The 13486-nt window shown below is 45.3% G+C and overlaps 1 long non-coding RNA gene across 1 annotated transcript in view; it reads left to right on the plus strand.

Moving 5' to 3' along the window:
• The window catches only part of LOC146026822 (uncharacterized), an 89632-nt gene that overhangs the window by 37812 nt on the left and 38334 nt on the right, over positions 1 to 13486 (plus strand). Inside the window, exon 2 of the long non-coding RNA XR_014454554.1 lies at positions 8477 to 8620. This is a non-coding gene — a long non-coding RNA (uncharacterized LOC146026822). The remainder of the gene's footprint in view (positions 1 to 8476; positions 8621 to 13486) is intronic.

Here is a 13486-nt window from a genome sequence, read left to right on the forward strand (position 1 = left end):
TCAGCACCTATCGCCCCCGTGTGTATACAGCTTAAGTTACAGAAATATATTGTAGAAGACAGACTAGCTAGTCTCATAACACAAATACTATGAGTAAAACCTTGATTTTACAGGGTCCAGACTCAGGAGCAGTTCCAGCTTAGGACACGGGTATAATCCCAGCATACAAACAGAAGCTCCAATAGAGCAGGTATCAGCTGGGAAAAAAAGACCAAACACAGCACAGGCACATGAAGGGTTAAACTCTGGGAAACAGGATCCAGGTAGGTGAACACAGGGCTGGACAGGATCAGAGTATACAGCAGGCAATGACTCATGATTAGGGTATACAATCAAGGACTGATTCAGGATTGAGGATCAGGGTATACAGGCAAGGACAGAGTCAGGTTACAGGATAACACAGGCTTGGTCAATATGCCCCCAGGCAGGACCAATATTTGTCAGCATATGCATATTAACAGCTACATGCAAAGTAACAGATGATTAAGAGAATACAGGAGTAATCAGGTATGACCAGCAATAGCACTAGAAACTAGCAGTATAACCAGCACAGAGCTTAGGGCATGCTGGGTAATATAGGGAGCAACACCCAATGAAAACAACCAGGAAGGACAAGCCTCCTAATCACCGCAGCTGGACATCCAAACACATTATGACAGGTGAGACTGCACAGACAGAAGTCAGGCTGCAGTAACTAAGACCCACCAGAGGCAACTCGTAACAGATAGATGTTAAATAAAGGTTCTAACCCAGTTTAGTCAAACTCATGGCCCTCCAGCTGTTGTGGAACTACATGGTCCAGGATGTCATGCCACAGATTTTATATAATGGATTGCTAAAACTGTGACTGGGCATGCTGGGACATGTAGTTAAACAACAGCTGGAGGGCCATGAGTTTGACACCACTGTTCTAACCTAATTCAATTATTTAAAAAAGGACAATTTCTGAGCGGTTTGGCCAAGTTTGTGCAGAAAAACGCTATTATTTACAGTTCTAATTAGTAGTGCTGTACCTCTCACTACATGTATTTAGGTGGTGCAGTCTTATATAAAGAAAGAATGTTATTATTGGTTAATAGGGTATATCAATTCAGCTAGTGAAATATGTGCCAAGCAATGACTTGTGGGGAATATTGTTAATAGTATAGTATAGCAACAGCTACAGGCTAAGAATTTCTTGGAAGATATTCTGGAGGCACAGAAGGTGGCGCTGTGCCTTAATATATCGCTGTATAGCCTCTCTTTATTGCGCTAGTACATTTTCTTGTTAATCTTCTTGTTCAACTGTTCTGTTACAGTAAAGTTTATCCTTCAGTCAATGAATGTTGTTGCTTTTACACAGAACCCTATTCAGCAACAAATATTTTAGAATATGAAGTACAAAGAAGAACAAATCTAGATCAAAATTAAAGCCAAACCGTTTGCTTCTGGCTATAGTTGTGCTTTTTGGACATCAGTAAAAACTGTCCCCAAATAAAAGTAGCAGTAATTCCCAGTATACGGATAGTGTGACAAGCCTTATGCCCTTGCACTTCAGGAACTGTCCTGCTGGCAAAAGGCTGGAGAAAAAAAAATATTCACGAGGACATTGTGTAGGTAATTTGCAGGAGGTAGAACATGCCATGGAAGAGAGAGTTTGGATATTACAATGAAGAAAATGTTTCCAAAATCTCATTACATAAAAAAGAGGCTTTGATTAAAAAATGTAATAGTTGTAGTTTAACCAGAGTACAATTTTTCACCCTGTTAAGCAGGTAATGGGATCCATATAGATGTCAACAGAGCAGCAATAATAGCCTCTTCTTAACACATTACAGTGCTCACAACAACTAAAAGAAGGCTGAGGATGGAAGGTGTACCCCACTGCACCCTAAATATCCCACAGACACTGAGGGGCTATTCAAACCTGATCGCAAGGCTGCTAATTTGCGGGGCTCGGCGATCAGGTAATCGCGGCCCAGCCAGAGTGAAATCCCATCCTGTGCGAGGCTGCAAATTGCTGTGCGTGGCTCATGAACAGCTTGCAAAAAGTATGCAGATTGGCGATTATTAGCTAATCCATATGCAAGATGCTCACCATGTAATGATTCCCCAGTGTGCGCAGTGTGTGTAGCCCAGGACTTACTCAGCGGCTGTGATAGAATCAGGCTGATCGGGGGCGGAGCTGACATCACATGACTTCCCCTCAGACACCTGGCCACACCTGCGTATTCCCTGACACTCCCAGATAACAGCTGCTCACCATGTAATGATTCCCCAGTGTGTGCAGTGTGTGCGTAGCCCAGGACTTACTCAGCGGCTGTGATAGAATCAGGCTGATCGGGGCTGGAGCTCATGTCACATGACTTCCCCTCACACACCTGGCCACGCCTGCGTATTACCTGACACTCCCAGATAACAGCCGCTCCCCATGTAATGATTCCCCAGTGTGTGCAGTCTGTGTGTAGCCCAGGACTTACTCAGCGGCTGTGATAGAATCAGGCTGATCGGGGGTGGAGCTGATGTCACATGACTTCCCCTCACACACCTGGCCACGCCTGCGTATTACCTGACACTCCCAGATAACAGCCGCTCACCATGTAATGATTCCCCAGTGTGTGCAGTGTGTGCGTAGCCCAGGACTCACTCAGCGGCTGTGATAGAATCAGGCTGATCAGGGGTGGAGCTGACATCACATGACTTCCCCTCACACACCTGGCCACACCTGTATTATCCCTGACACTCCCAGATAACAGCCGCTCACCATGTAATGATTCCCCAGTGTGTGCAGTGTGTGCGTAGCCCAGGACTTACTCAGCGGTTATGATAGAATCAGGCTGATCGGGGGCGGAGCTGACATCACATGACTTCCCCTCACACACCTGGCCACACCTGTATTATCCCTGACACTCCCAGATAACAGCCGCTCACCATGTAATGATTCCCAGTGTGTGCAGTGTGTGCGTAGCCCAGGACTTACTCAGCGGCTGTGATAGAATCAGGCTGATCAGGGGCGGAGCTGATGTCACATGACTTCCCCTCAGACACCTGGCCACACCTGCGTATTCCCTGACACTCCCAGATAACAGCTGCTCACCATGTAATGATTCCCCAGTGTGTGCAGTGTGTGCGTAGCCCAGGACTCACTCAGCGGCTGTGATAGAATCAGGCTGATCGGGGGTGGAGCTGATGTCACATGACTTCCCCTCACACACCTGGCCACGCCTGCGTATTACCTGACACTCCCAGATAACAGCCGCTCCCCATGTAATGATTCCCCAGTGTGTGCAGTCTGTGTGTAGCCCAGGACTTACTCAGCGGCTGTGATAGAATCAGGCTGATCGGGGGTGGAGCTGATGTCACATGACTTCCCCTCACACACCTGGCCACGCCTGCGTATTACCTGACACTCCCAGATAACAGCCGCTCACCATGTAATGATTCCCCAGTGTGTGCAGTGTGTGCGTAGCCCAGGACTCACTCAGCGGCTGTGATAGAATCAGGCTGATCAGGGGCGGAGCTGATGTCACATGACTTCCCCTCACACACCTGGCCATACCTGCGTATTACCTGACAGTCCCAGATAACAGCCGCTCACTATGTAATGATTCCCCAATGTGTGCAGTCTGTGTGCGTAGCTTATTATGACCCGTTGTTCGATTATCGCCCGGCCTGCAAATTCGCAGCCACCTGATCAGGTCCGAATATCCCCCTGAGAGTCTCCATGTTCACCTCCCCACCATTCTGTATATAGAATTGGGGAAAGGCTCTTTCATTTTAAAAAGGTATAATATTAAAATAAACTATTTTAAATACACATAAACTTGTAACTTTGAGAGGGATGCATTAATATACATCGCCGCCCGTCCGCCACGATGCCAGCGCATATTTACTAACATATGCAGCTGGCATTGTGATGCGGTGACAGAGCCCCCCTGCGATACCTGTACTCTGGTATGCGTCACCTCCCTGCCGCCTGGCTCTCCCCTCACGCCGGGGACAGCTAAGCAGGCTTTCCCCGGCGCCTCCTCCTCCCCCTGCAGCCGGAAGGACGTCCGGCTGCGTTACTAGGGGGAGGAAGGGATATCCTTCCGGGTCCAGGAGGACCTGGACCAGGTAACCCAGGGGGAGGGGAGAGGGGGGTTGGCGTGTTTGCGGCGGAGGCGTCGGGCGGCGAAAAGAAGCCCATAGGCTTCTGTAGGCTATCGCCACCAAAAGGTGCCAATACCCTTCCCTGCGGTAATGAGGCGGCGGGGTTTTAATACATAGGAAAATGCGGTAAAACAGGGGTTTTACCGCATTTTCCCCTTAGTACATCCCACACTTTGTCTGGTATGGTTTTATGTTTGTTAATTAAAGAAATTCAATAAATATAATGTACTCTTAGGGATTCCTCAAAACAACAAAACAACAATCCCCATATGCAGGGCCGCTTTCGGTGGGAATTGCCGGCACCTCCAGAAAGCGGGGGAGGGGTAGATTAGAGGAATGGTCAAGAGAATGGCAACTACAGTTTAATGCCAAAAAATGCAAAATCATGCACTTGGGTCTCAGAAATCCAAAGACTCAATATAGTATAAATGGCACTATAATGGAAACTACTGAGGAAGAGAGGGATCTAGGTGTCACTATTTCAGGGGACTTAAAAGCAGGTAGGCAATGTAACAAAGCAATGAAGAAGGCAAGTCAGATGCTTGGTTGCATAGGGAGAGGTATCAGCAGTAGAAAGAAAGAAGTAATAATGCCACTGTATAGGTCATTGGTACGACCTCACCTAGAGTACTGTGTTCAGTTCTGGAGGCCATATCTCCAGAAGGATATAAATACATTAGAGACTGTACAAAGAAGAGCAACTAAAATGGTGCATGGCCTACATCACAAAACGTACCAGGAAAGACTAAAAGATCTTAATATGTATACTTTGGAGCAGAGAAGGGAAAGGGGGGACATGATGGAAACTATGACACTGACACTAGAGGGAAGAAGATTCAGGAGAAATCTGAGGAAGAATTACTTCACAGAAAGAGTAGTAATAATAATAATAATAATGATATTTATATAGCACTTTTCTCCCAATAGGACTCAAAGTGCTTCACACATTGTCTTTACAGCTCGAAATACAAAACAAGCTTAACAGTAGATGTCAGTGAAATGCTTGAGTAAATAAGTACGTCTTTAGTCTATTTTTAAAGGATTCTATAGTGGGCGCTTCTCGCACTGTGCGAGGGAGAGAGTTCCACAGAGTTGGAGCAGCAAAGTTGAAAGCTCGACCCCCAGATGAATTCAGGGAGATCCTGGGTACTGTTAGTAGTCCTTCTTCAGTGGATCGTAGTAATCGAGTAGGGCAGTAAGGGATCAGCAGCTGTTGCAGGTACCTTGGGCCCTGGTCATGTAGGGCCTTGAAAGTGAGTAAGCCAATCTCTAAAACGATTCGCCATTTTACAGGTAGCCAGTGAAGGGCGTAGAGAATGGGAGTTATGTGGCAGGAGCGGGGCTGGTTAGTTAATAGTCTGGCGGCTGCATTTTGTACCAGCTGCAAGCGGTGCAATTCTTTTGCTGGAAGACCCAGGTAGAGAGCATTGCAGTAGTCTAGTCGTGATGATATAAATGCATGTATGACTTTAGGAAGGTCTTCTGAGGGAATTAAATGCTTGATTCTGGCTATGTTTCTCAGATGAAAGAATGAGGATTTGATTGTGGCTGACACCTGATGTTTAAGTGTCAGGCCATTATCCAGGACAACACCAAGATTGCGCACATGATCAGAGTTTTTAAGTGCTGTGCCCCCCAGCTTAAGACCTGTCAGTTGGCTATGCTGCCGTCTTGTCCTGTGATTTATCATCAGGACTTCTGTTTTATCTGGGTTCAGTCTCAGCCAACTGGCACTCATCCACTCCTGGAGCTCAGCTAGGCAGCCATTTAAGGTTGTTATTGTGTTAACGGTGCCTGGAGCAAAGGACAGGTACAGTTGGGTATCATCTGCATAGCAGTGGTAGACCAGGCCGTGACGTCTGATTATGTCACCAAGTGGAAGCATGTATACTGCAAAAAGCATGGGAGATAGTATAGAGCCCTGTGGGACACCACAAGACAACGGCACTGGTGGTGAAGAGTATACTCCCGATGCAACTCTCTGTGACCTGCCAGCGAGAAATGATTTGAACCAGCTAAGGACTGTGCCACCCAGGCCACAGAAATTCTTCAGGCGCTCAATTAGAATCCCATGGTCAATGGTGTCAAATGCTGCAGAGAGGTCCAGAAGGATTAGGATTGAACAGTCTCCTCTATCCCTTGCATTTAGAAGATCATTGAGCACAGATACCAGAGCTGTTTCTGTGCTATGTCTTCTCCTGAATCCTGACTGGAACGGATCATAAATGTCATGGGTTAACAGGTGGGTCTCTAGTTGAGTTGCAACCACTTTCTCAATAACCTTTCCTAGAAAAGGAAGATTTGATACTGGCCTGTAGTTGGTCATGCAGTCAGGGTCTAAATTAGATTTTTTAAGAAGTGGTCTGACTATTGCTTCCTTTAGTGGTTCGGGAAAAACGCCTGTCTGCAAAGAGCATTGTAGATAGGTGGAATAGCCTCCCATCAGAGGTGGTAGCGGCAAATACAGTAGTACAATTTAAACATGCTTGTTATAGGCATAGTGATATCCTTACAAAAAAATAAGGATCAAATATGGTTTGAGGTAACATGTTTAAAAAGGGGGCAGACTAGATGGGCCAAGTGGTTCTTATCTGCTGTGAAATTCTATGTTTCGGTGGGGGGGGGGGGGGGAGGGGGACACACACTCTGTCCCTGGGTTTGTGTCATGCATTTTTAAATTGTCTCAAGCTTACACATAAACAAATAAAACTTACTCAAATCTATCTGTCTCTGCACCTGTTACATCTGCCCCACCTGCAGGGCTGCAAGGTTTTGCCCATTAGAGAAAGATTTTGCCTTTGGAGATCCTTACCCAATATATACCATTGCTATTGTTATCATATTTTGAGCCACTTGCCAAAAGGAGGGGGGGTTCATGTAGACCCATCTTAATGTATGGGCTTAATCGGCAGCTGCCCAAGGGCCCCCCAAATCTAGGGGCCTCTAAGCAGGTGAAGATTAGGCTGTGAGCATCTGTCTCCTGAGCTGCTTGGGAGGCAGCAGACAACATCAGAGCGGCCATGCTCTATTCTCTTCTTGCTTCCCAGCCGGGGAATGGCTGTCTGCATACTGATTGGTGGGTGACTGGAGCTATCCACCAATCAGAGTGCAGCATTCTCTTCCTGCTTCCCAGCCTGCAGCCAGACAGTGAATGGATGGCTGGTGCTATGTACCAATCAGAGTACTGGCAGCCATTTAATGTATGGAAGCAAATGTAGAGCTGGTGCAGGCCTGTAGGGGGGGCATGTTAAGATTTCCTGTTGATGGGTGGGTAGGGGCCCCATTGCTTTGCCTATAGCCCTGGAAACCCAGGGAAGTGTTGTGGAGTCTGACCATAATAGTGCCCAGACTCCACTGTCGCGAGACTCCTGAGGATAAATACTGCACACTGCATAAATGGTTGCAGCGTGTGCTATCAATAAACCCTTGGCATGGGGTGTTAATCAGCGCCATTAAACATGCCATAAGGGGTGTGGTACTGTATATCGCAGTTTTGATAAAATCCACCCAATGTATTTTTAAAAAACAACTTATTATATACACCGCCATCCAACCATCTGAGAATTACGGCGCTGTATACTGTAGGCCTTCTTCCTCTGCAGTCATTAAGGCCTAACTAAGAAAGAGCTTTTTCCTCCTTCACGTGCTGCACTTGTCTACCGGCTGATTATGCCTTTGTGATATACGGCACAATTTGTGTGTTAACACTACAGAGGGTGATGAACATATAGCCGCAACACATCAATATAACAGAGCGGAATCTCATCACTTTGTAGCATGTCTTCAACCACCTTCCTGCACCGGTTCTCTCATCCTCGCAGACGTCATGCGCTTAATAAGGCAGCGGAGAGACCAACTTACAGATAGAACCATGCAGATGCTCTCAATGAATTTCTCACTTTGCCTGTGTTACATATTTCCCAGGAGGCTTTCCTCTGTATTACAAATCTTGCTGAGTTCAAGAGATAAAGAACTGGCATAAGCAACTCATAATTACATCCAGCTATTTGACTAGTAATTTTGATGGTTACTGATTCTGCGGTGAGAGTCTAATAATAAGTCTAAAAAAAAAATGAAATATAATTATCATAGAATAAAAGGGGACACGGTGTATATTATTAGGATATATGGAAAGAATAGCGACTGCTGCAGAGTTAAATGCACGCCATTTGCGGATCATATTTAGCATCTCCCGGGGTTAAGTGTACACACAGTTGTGCTCATTTCAGTTGTGTCTCCAATTTTAAAGGGGCATACAGTAGCTGAGTTCTAATGGTACGTCTTTAACGATGAAACAGGTTTCATTACATAATTATTCACATAACAATTGGTATATTAATTACAGGTAGTGACATCATTCCAGGAGACACTGGAGGCGCTGGCCACCGGACTGCAGCTGTCAAAGGGGCACCAAGAAAGAAATACTGAAAAGGGTTCTGCTGAAGCATGACAGATCTCTCTCCAGGCATTTCATATAGGTTTGCTACAGGTATTGCTGACTCTCAAACCCCCTTTGCAGCACCATTGATTTGAAGAGCCTTGGAATGTGCGATAACAGATCAAAGCATGTATGCTGAAGCTCAGCTGCTGGGTGTTATATGATGAGAGAAAGGAGAGGAGAGGAGAGGAGAGGAAAGGAGAGGAGAGGAGAGGAAAGGAGAGGAGAGGAGAGGAAAGGAAAGGAGAGGAGAGGAGAGGAGAGGAGAAGAGAGGAGAGGAGAGGAAAGGAGAAGTTTTAAAGAAAATCACTATTATCATATCAACTTTTTAGAGGGTAACAAAACTTGGAGCCAGATAATGTACCAACCAATCCCTTCTTAACTGTCATTTTTCTAACACAGCTTATAAAATGTAAGGCAGAAGCTGATTGGCTGGTGCTATCTCTCATTTTATTTAATTTAAAAAAAGTCTCTATTTATTATTGTTCGCAGCCAGCGCCCACAAATAAAGATTCCATACTATCACCACAATTACATGCAATAAGGAATCTTTACTCACCCAGATGTGCCATTGGGGAGTTGCTGGTAGCATCGGCACATGTGCAAGCTGGACACTGTGGGGGCACCACCTTCTTTTTTTTGCCTAGAGGCACCTGGTATGAACATACACCCCTGATGACAGGTGTCACTAAATATACTCCCCCTCCTTCCCATTGTAGATAGTCATCCCCTTTGGCTTGCTTAGATATACAGTAGCTGCCAACATGGTAAATATGGCAATATGGCAAACCCCATTTTTACATTAAAGTGCCAGCACCTGCTTTATTATTGGGGGGGGGGGGGGGGGGGTCTGGTGTCTTTACTTTTGCATGGGTCATGCATGCTCAACTCTATCAACACTCAATGGCTAATTTTTTGTGGCTTGTACTATATTACCTTACCCACCACCGAGCACCACAGTGACTGTTGTACCATACAGAGAGCACCACAGTGACCACTGTATAATGCAGAGTACATTATAATTACAATGATTACCATACCATACAGAGAGCACCACAATGGCTGTTATACCATACAGAGAGCACCACAGTGACCACCGTATAATGCAGAGTTCATTACAATTACAATGATTACCATACCATACAGAGAGCACCACAGTGAATATGGGAATCCAATCAGATACTATCTAGTATCGTCTAGAGGGTGCTAAATAAAAAAGAAGTACTGTATATTCTGATTTTGTTGCCCATAGCAACATCCCATGTTAAATCGAACTCCCATGTTAGTAAATTTCCTCCTTACGCTGGATCCACTGATGGATGAGTACATAGAGGTTGTGGAGGCTCCGCTTTGTATATAACATAACTACAAATAGTAGTGACTTGCATGGGGGTACTAAAAAGCTCTGCCCTCTTATCCAGAGTCTCCGCCTCCACTGTGCACGCAGGGCCCTGCTACATGCACCTTAATTGTTAGGAGGTATGCCTCTGTATTGTATCAGTTAATGGAATGATCTCTGTACTGTATCCTAACGTATATTGTATAAAGGTCACTGGATTGTATTGATCACGAGATATCAAAAGGCAATTTGGCGGCTTTTATACAGGTATTTTATAATACGCAGTTTGTTTCTCATGAATAATGACAGTCTGCCATTAAATTAGACTATAGTGGTCCCCCTGCTTTTAGGGCCCCTGGGAATCTCAAAGTTTAAATCCAGCTCAGACCATACTGCATAGATTAGAGAATCATATGCATTTAACACAAGTTCTCACTGCGCAGGAGGGGGGTCTTATGTTCCACCACAATACCCCACCCCTATTTAATGATGCTTCCAGAAATTAGGGGGATCCCATCCCAATCCGCCTCCCACCCCTTGAAAACTAACCAACACTGGCACATCCCCACCCTGCTCTTCTCTGACCATTAGGGGGTGTGATAGGAATAGGAATGGATGAGTAAGATTGTTATATTTGTGTGTGTGCGGGGAGTGGGTTGTGGGCCCCTTTGAACCCAGGGCCCACCACACACCCTGCACACACTGTAGATGCACCCATACAACCAGTGTCCTATTTTCTCTGGCAAAGATGAATTGTTTCCCTCCTGACAGATGATGTCACCTGGTTTATATTGAAGAGGATGTATCCTGTCTTTATGTTCCACACAGAGGGACTGGAGTGGGAATTACCTGTAGAAATGTCAGATTATCTTCCTTTATTGTGTTTTTATTCGGTTTAGTTATTTGTATAGGAGAGATTGGTCCTGGATCTGTCCTCAGTCATATGACCAGTTGTCTCCTGTACAAACTGTTCAGAAGTAATGTGCCGCATCTAAGCGGGATAAAGTAAGCTCAGCTGCCAATGTTTCATCCAGGTATCTCATACACCAGCGCAGCGCTCGGGATGAGAGCCCCGCAGTTAGTGAAAGCTGAAATCTCCCTCATCACAAGAGCTGAGTTCTTAAAGGGTTGTCATTTCAGACTCTGATTAAGCTCCAAATAATAACACGGAAAGCAAATAGAATATTCAGGCAACAGAGTTATCTCAGCAGTGCTCACAGCTACAATGCACCATCTGCATCACAGCTACAATGTACCATCTGCATTACAGCTACAATGCACCATCTGCATCACAGCTACGATGTACCATCTGCATTACAGCTACGATGTACCATCTGCATCACAGCTACGATGCACCATCTGCATCACAGCTACGATGCACCATCTGCATCACAGCTACGATGCACCATCTGCATCACAGCTACGATGCACCATCTGCATCACAGCCACGATGTACCATCTGCATCACAGCCACGATGTACCATCTGCATCACAGCCACGATGTACCATCTGCATCACAGCCACGATGTACCATCTGCATCACAGCCACGATGTACCATCTGCATCACAGCTACGATGTACCATCTGCATCACAGCTGCGATGTACCATCTGCATCACAGCTGCGATGTACCATCTGCATCACAGCTGCGATGTACCATCTGCATCACAGCTACGATGTACCATCTGCATCACAGCTACGATGTACCATCTGCATCACAGCTACGATGTACCATCTGCATCACAGCTACGATGTACCATCTGCATCACAGCTACGATGTACCATCTGCATCACAGCTACGATGTACCATCTGCATCACAGCTACGATGTACCATCTGCATCACAGCTACGATGTACCATCTGCATCACAGCTACGATGTACCATCTGCATCACAGCTACAATGTAACAGACTGCATCACAGCTACAATGTAACATCTGAATCACAGCTACAATGTGACATATGCATCACAGCTACAATGTAACATCAGCATCACAGCCACAATGTAATATATGCATCACAGCCACAATGTAACATCTGCATCACAGCCACTGTGTAATGTCTGCATCACAGTTACAGTGTAACATCTGCATCACAGCTACAATGTAACATCTGCATCACAGCTACAATATTTATAACACCAGCATAACAGCCACAATGTAACATATGCATCACAGCCACAATGTAACATTTGCATCACATCTACAGTGTAACATCTGCATCACAGCTACAATGTAACATCTGCATCACAGCTACATTTTTGGCAGGGGGGAGAAAAATGTATAGTTATATATGTATATACACACACACACACACACATATACACACACACACACACACACGTAATTCTGATTTTAGTTTATATCTCTCCACTGCTCCCCAGTTACATTGAGATGAGAGGAAGACTGTGAGACTGTGAGAGAACCTTGAAGCTTCTCTCTGTATTTGCTGAACACTTTTGGGGGTAAATGTGATTATGCTTTTGCTGATTTCCGAGCAGAAAGCGTAAGTGAATTATCTGTGACACGATGCAGTATGAGGTACCGGCAGAGCCTGGCTGATGTGTTTTGGGTCCGATGAATCCTGACAGAAGGACGCCAGGTCCTTGAAACACTCTGACATATTTTCCGTGACGCATTTGTCTCCTGCAGAATCACCTTGTGCGCTGCTAAGAGCAGCTTCATTGGATGGGAGATACCTGTAGGACTATATTTCCCTTATTCCTGTACATCTCAGGGCATCACATTACTACAGCAAAAGGGAATAAACTTATAAGATCATGTTGTAAAAAATGTAGTCAGCGATGTAATAACAACAGTACAAATTATAATGGAAAATAGAATACGGACTGGATATAATTGATCATTTCTAATTCCCCATAATACATTAATATGTTCTCAAATCTAGGTCTCTGGCAGCGCATCAAAATTCTAGACCCAGGGATGTAACTAGAACACCCCCCTCCACCCAAAAAGTTTAAGGTGCCCCCAAAACATTAATTATAATTTATAAATACATGCTCCTTGTCAGGGATTTCATACTCGTTGCCAAGGGTAACATGTTTGTTACCAGGAGTTCAATGCTTGTTGCCAGGGGTTTCACGCTCATTGCCTGGGGTTTCATTCTCGTGGTTTCATACTCATTGCCAGGGGTTTCTTGCTTGTTTCCCTGGGTTACCTTATTGTTGCCAGGGATTTCATGCTCAGAGTTTAATGCTTATTGCCAGGGGTTACGTTGCTCTTTGCCAGGGATTACTTGTTCGTTGCCATAGGTTTAATACTCAATGCCTGGGGTTGCAGGATTGTTGCCAGGAGTTTCAAGCTTGTGGTTTCATACTTGTTACCAGGGGGTTCATGCACATTGCCATGGGTTTCATGCTTGTTGGCAGGGGATTCATGATCGTTGCCAGGGGTTGCATGCTTCTTGCTTGATGTTTAATACTCATTGCCAGGGGTAACATGCTCATGGTTTTATACTTGTTGCCAGGGGTTATGTGATCGTTGCCAGGTGTTTCATGATTATTGCCAGGGGTTTCATGCTTGTTGCCAAGGGTTACATGCTCATTGCCAGGGGTTTCAT

This window comes from Crinia signifera, chromosome 8 (assembly GCF_055691185.1).
Source record: "Crinia signifera chromosome 8, ASM5569118v1, whole genome shotgun sequence".
Classification (NCBI taxonomy): domain Eukaryota; kingdom Metazoa; phylum Chordata; class Amphibia; order Anura; family Myobatrachidae; genus Crinia; species Crinia signifera.